This window comes from Cryptomeria japonica, chromosome 5 (genome assembly GCF_030272615.1).
Source record: "Cryptomeria japonica chromosome 5, Sugi_1.0, whole genome shotgun sequence".
NCBI classification, from domain to species: domain Eukaryota; kingdom Viridiplantae; phylum Streptophyta; class Pinopsida; order Cupressales; family Cupressaceae; genus Cryptomeria; species Cryptomeria japonica.
In genome coordinates this window covers 173845099-173852171 of record NC_081409.1, presented here as the reverse complement: position 1 = coordinate 173852171, position 7073 = coordinate 173845099, and positions in this window count along the sequence as shown.

Sequence of the window (7073 nt, the reverse complement as noted above, 5' to 3'; positions counted from 1 at the left end):
AATGGCAACTCCAGTGCCACTCAAAGAGAGGATTGTAACAATAGCTAAAGGAGGCGCAAACATGAAAGGTGATGCTCCAATACATATGGATTCATAGGTTCAAACTTGGCTTTAATAATATAGAGATAATCCTAGGGTGCCTTACCCCACCCATGATTGGAACAAGACTTAAAACCCTCCTCCATTTGACCAACAATAGGAACCAAAATCTCTGCAACAACTCCCATGCTAATTAATAGAGATACAACATTCCTTACTTCAGTGCTAGTGCAACTTGTAGTAACAAAGGCCAAGATATGAACAAGAGTAAGATGAACATTGTTACCCAAGCCCACCAAAATTTGGGGAGAAGTCCTCTTGAAGAAAAAACCCCTTCCTAAGAGAGACTTCCAATCACTCAAGCTATAAGAAAGGTAAAGAGCCAAGAATAGATAGAGAGGGGCTAAATAGAGAGATAGAGGTGGAGAAAGGGATAGATACATAGAGAGGGAAAGAAAGGAAGAAGGGGAGAGATAGATCAATCATGTACAGAGGAATATATAGAGAGGGATAGGAAGAGAGATAGAGATATAATTAAAAATGGATAGAAAGCAACAAAGAGAGTAGGATAGATTGAGGGAGAGATCTCTAGAGTGAATAAGCAATAGAGATAACGAGATATAGATAGACATGGATGGATCAATATGGAGATAGAGATAGTGAGGGAAAGAGTGAGAGAGAGAAAGAGTGAGAGAGAGAAAGAAAGTGATAGAAACAAGTAATAAAGGGGTATATGAAGATAGAGGCATCTAGGGAGGGAGATAGATAGAGTGAAGAGAGATTAGTAGAGAGACAAAAATAGGTAGTTATGGGGATATAGGGGGAGATGGAGATGGAGATGTATGTATAGATAGATATAACTTGATATAGAAGGGATGAAATATTGAGTGATATAAGTAGAGAAGGAAGAGAGAGGGGAGATATAGATAGAGGTAGAGTAAGGGAAAGAGAGAGAGAGAGAGAGAGATGGATTGAAAGAGAGATATAAGGAGAGGGGGAGAGAGGCACATAAAGATATTTTTATAGGTCAACTTGGGAAAAGTTGTGTATAGGATCAAAGACAACAAGGTAGTCTTCTACAATTATTTATGAATCTCCTTATTACATAAAATATAAATGTTTCTTTATTTAGTATTTTTTAAATGTTTCAATTCTCTTGGAAAGACTTTTGATATAAAAGCTATGAGCATTTAAAGTTTTAGAAATGAAGGATAAAATTCAAATAATCACAATTAATTTATTGGGCACACTAAACTCAATGGTGATCTTACATTTGTACCAATATTCTCGAAAATGAACTTGAAATATAAATAAATAAAGGAGAAAGCCCCTACAATCAATATTTGTATCATTTTTTTGTAGTTCATTAGGTCACGATTCGATGCAAGAAAAGAGATTACTCAAGTTTTTAAAATAATACAATATGTGTACTCAATATCTCCTAAAGGACTAACCAAAATAACTCAACAAATTCTAATACCATGTAATATTAGCTGTGGTGATATCCACCCAAGATCTAGAGGCCTAATTGAAAGCAAAAAGAAGAGAGAATATCAATATGATAATAATAATTTGTGTTCCTATCAAGAATGAAAATAAAGTGAACATAGATTGATTATAATGAATGAGAATGAAAAGAGAACCACTGGTTATATAAAAAAAGATGAGACATAGAGCCATGCAAGATTATGCCATGTGTCTTAAGCATAATAAATGAGACATAAATTTATAAGTATCCTATGTGTATACTAAGTAAAACTAACTAGACTAGTGTGAAAAAGACATAGGAGGTAAACCATTTAGGTAATATCCATAATCACACCAACACAATACCAAATCTTCTTTAATTTATGTAATGGTTCCATATGTGTTTGGTGATACACATGTAAGGAGAACAAAGAACACAAAACGAAATGTGGTATACATTTGCAAGGGATATCCCACTACTTTGAATATGTTCTCCCCTTAGGAGGCTATTAGAGATACTAACCTCATACATATATAGATATCTAAGAGAATATGTAGAGGATAAATGGTCAATGGAGAGAGATTTCATGAGCGAATGCATGGCTAAGTTAGAGATATTATAGGGAACTAAATTTCTTATTTTAAACTCCAATCTTTGAAGTTGGTTGTGTCCTATGCTAGAAGCTATAATTAGAGATGAACAAAGGTGATTGGTCCTTCAAGAAACAATATGTTAGATATAAAATTTGACACCATAGAGAGAGAATTTAAGCTACCCATATATACCTAATAAGATGATATTGACACAAGGGAATTAGTAAAGTATTATTAAAATATAAGCACATAGGATGGTAACTATAATAACGATAACTTATTATTTTAGAGAAGAAAATTAGTAGATAAATGCCAAGAATACTTCATAAAAGTGAAATTAAATAAAATTCCAAGGAGGCCACCTCCCTTTTTAGTAGGAAATTTGGCCTATAGAATTCCATGGATTGATATCCTTCAATTTTATTTTTCATTACCAAAATTGTGGATCAAGATAAGATTGACTAGGCGACAATGACTAAAATTACTCTATGTGTGCAACTATTGCATGTTTTTGAATCTTCTAGATTCCACATGAAACCACATATTGCCTTCTTGTTTGATTTTCAAACCAACCTTCCAAATTTGTATCAAGTATGCACTTTGCATTTTGCCTATTTACAAAAGTCTAATCACTATTCCTAGAAAGAATCAAAGGATAGCTAAAAGAAGATAACAAGGTTAAGTATGTCACATTTGCGTATTCCACAATTAAATATATAGAAAATTATTATGTAAAGAGGTTATCCCTAGAGGAAAAAAAAGTAATCAAATAATTTCAAAACTAGTTGATATAATTTACGTATTCTCCATACAACAATGTTGGTGGAGCTTCCATAAAGTACTATACAAATCACTAGGAATGGTACCCTAGTGAAAAAGTTGTCCTTTTCGAGATTTGTAAACAAGTGATGAAGATATAAAGGTTCATTTCACTATCAGAAACAAGGATAGATTCCCATTCCCCATCAAGATGGGAGATTATTGTTCTTTAATCATGCAACATGTGAAAGAAAGGTACACTATAGGATGACTCATTTGGTAATGCACTTATATGAGACAAGGGGAAGATTTATTTTTATTAGAAAGATTAGACTAGTAATTAGATAATTATTTGTTCATGGTCCTACATCAAATATTTATGGGATGATCATCTATATGAATATGAAGTGAGAATAAGGGATTATTAGTAGATGGGAATACTATTAATCAAGGGGTACAACATTGAGAACATCCCCAATTTTATACACAAATATGGAAAGGTATTAGATATTTCTTATAATAGGGATGATATATTATAACAATCAATATAATGAGTAGATTAGTTTGTACTAGAATATACCTCAATTGAGGCTAGAAGAGAGGTTATGATTATGAGGACTACAATGTGGTTGAGTCATCCTTATTTAATAAATGACTATCATCCTTAGTAGTAGAAATATCCTAAGGCCTTGGATCTATAACTATGGAATAAAAGTAATCATCTTCTATTGCTAACACAAGGGAATACCAAGAAGAATAAAGAAGAGGGTATTGTTGTGTACATCACCTTGGAGAAAGAGGCTGAAGAGGTTGAAGAAGTATCTAACCACTATAATGAAGAAGAAGGAAAGGGTTTTCAATAGCTTAAGATAAAAATCAAGTGCCACCTTTCCATGCAATACAAAAACTAATTCTATCACCTTCTCCCTCCCCTCCTCTATAAAAACCAATTAATTCTTGCCCATAGGCCAACATTGTAAAGCCACAAGCTAAGACACAAGAATAAAGATTATGAATTGTAAGATTTACCACATAGGGAGGAAAATTAAATACCTACAACCACTTAGGGAGAAAAGGATTCAAAAGTTAAGCCATCTTTTGAGGAGTGCCATATGCTAACTTGGTGTCTCCTTAAGCTCTTCCTTCCCTAAAATTATATTATGTAAGTTTACCTTCTCCTCCTTCATGATTGCCTCACTACAATTCCCTCCTCCTATATAGATGTGAACTTGTAGATCACCTACAAGTGAATATTTAACTTTGAGTTAAAGATTACTATATTGGTTGAGATCCACAATAGAGAAAAAGAAAAATACATATAAAACCATTTTATCTCTCTTCTCGAGGCTTGTGGTTATGATAAAATATTAATCCAAGATAAAGAGATCATGAGCGCTATCCACCATTACCATGGATGCTAAAAAAATAATTGTGTAATAAATAACCCCCATGGTAGACAACAAATAAGAAAACATGCAACTAGGGAACTACTAAGTGTAAACCATGACGGGTCACCAAACATAAGTGGAAAAAAAGTATCATTTTAGAATATGGTACCCACCATCCTAGGCAATATGACTAAAGATGAGAAGATAAAGGAGTAACCTGAGGATTGAGTTGGTGAGAATACTACTTTTCTCCATTATCTTATAGGCTTAATGCATTTGTAATGCCCTGCTAAGTAACCCCAGAGGACTAACTACTAACAATAGAAATAACATAGCAATATTTTTTTTATAAACACAATACATCACATCTAAAAACTCATTATACAATTGACCATGATAAATGCACAAGGGGAAGACAAACCTACATATAAATTATGTCCTCTTATGATTTCCCTAACATTGCTACTATGCAACATTCCTAGACATGATCTAAGATACATAAATCATAACTAAGATAATAATAAAATTACATGGAACATGAACAACTATAACTACATTCATTTTAAACACCAAGTCAAGTGTTCCCATGACAACCTTTTCAACATAAGATAAGATAAATCATTCATCCACATGAATAGTGAGTACCAATATCGAACCACTTAAACACTACTCTAGTCCATTACATTAACACTAATTACATTAATCCATTTTAAACCATCCTCCACAAGGAGTTTCCAAATTAAAATAATAATAATTACAGTTACATTGCTTCAAGATGAAACATGGCATAAGATAATACAATAATTGAATTTGTTGGATCATGAAGAAAGTGGTACTGGAAAGTACACAACAACATCCATCTAACACATATGAAAAAGTCCACCGTTCCCCAATGGAGGTTGGAAACAATCACCTAACCATGTGGAACCCTTAGGTGCACCCCATCATGCTCAGGAGATAGAAACAAGGCTCCCAACACACAAACATACTAGGCCACCTCATAATCACAACACTAATACTAAAAAAATAAGATAAACACAAGGATAAGTAAGATACACAACAACATTCCACTAGAGGCTTCTCTAGACCTAGAGTAAAAATATGGAAGAGTTTCATCACATGGACTCAATATGGGTTGTCCTAGAAGTCTCTCTCTAGACCCTGATGCCCATGTGACAACTCATGTGGAGCCAAACATTCCTTTCATGAAGACAAGGAGGTTTGATCCCGCTAGATCAATGCCCTTGATGACCAAACTTTCCCAATACCATCTTGATTTTTTACAAGTAGTCAAGGAAATGGTTTGTTCATAAAATAATATTATTAATTTTTTTTCTACCCTAGTTTATTTATTAAATTATCACTTGATTAGGAAAATCACAAGGGGTTACCCTAATAGCCTCTTTAGGTTCTTGACCCCCATTGAGAGCCACTCCCCTTAAATTTCACCTAGACACCTCTACCCTAGGGTTTGATTCCAATGAATGATAAGAATCAAAAGCATAAATAAATCATAGGAATCATACATAAGTCCTTATCAGGAATCTAAATCATAAATCATATACATAGGCCTTCCTAGACCTTATCAATTAACATTCATCATTGAAAGCACTCCCAAATGAAATGACAATAAGATTTAGTTAACAAAAATGTGTAGAGAAGCATATATAAACATTAATCAATCTAAATTAGGCTATATAGGCCCCTAAATATAGAAGCAACATAATATAGACTTAGACTAAGCCCAAGAACACTCTGAGGAACCAAACTAGCCAAAACAAGGCCAAATAGGATGCAAAATACAAACTTGTGCATATGACACTTATTTATGCATTTTTGACACTTAATTTTGTCCATTTGATGTCTTTTCTTGCATAGATGAAGTTTATTATGATATATTTACACAAGAAATTGCATAGTTGCATAGGGATGACTTGAGACTCACATATGGGTATCGATTGGACTCCGAAAGAAAAATCAAGGGAAGACCCATTTGATGGGTGTATGTTTCCCTTCTAGAAAACCCATCAATATGATACCAAGAATCAAAAACCTAATAACAGTCCCGAAAATCACAATCAAGAAAATAGTTTTTCAATGGAAAACTTAACATACATAACCAAAAAACAAAACCATTTTCAGATTTCATAGAAAGGTACTTAATACATCATTTTTCCATTTCAACAATGTAAGGAAGTTAAGTAGAAGAACAACTTCCTACACTAACCTTGAGAGGAGGGTAAAGCAATTTTTTTTATAGATCATTACAACAGTTACAAAAACCTCATAGAAATAAATAAAATATCATGCATACCACAACATAGCAACACAGTGATTTACCCGGGGAAAACCCTTTTGAGAGAAAAACCCCACACTCCAAAAGTAACTCAATATATTATTTAGCAATCAATAACATATTACAATATACTTGTAGAGAAATCTCTTCATAGGAGTACCAGTAATCACAAAGTCAGAGGTAACTCAATAGCCATAAGACTCTTACACACAACCTCTATCTCACACACCTCATATATAGGAGATACAATACAAGAAACCATTAAACGATATTACAAAACCATGGGCTAAAACCATCTAATAAAGTACACCCGACCTTATCTTTATTATAGATTCCCCATGACATGTCAACACGCACATCAACATGTGTTCCTACCTTTAACAACTCGTTTATGTGTCCGATGCAATTTATTTTTCATATTTCAGGAGTCCAAACTTCCGAAGGCCATAACTTGTGAACTGTGTGTCTGATTGATGAACCATTTGAAGTGCCAAAAATCTCACAAAGTTCTCTAACACCTGGTAAATAGC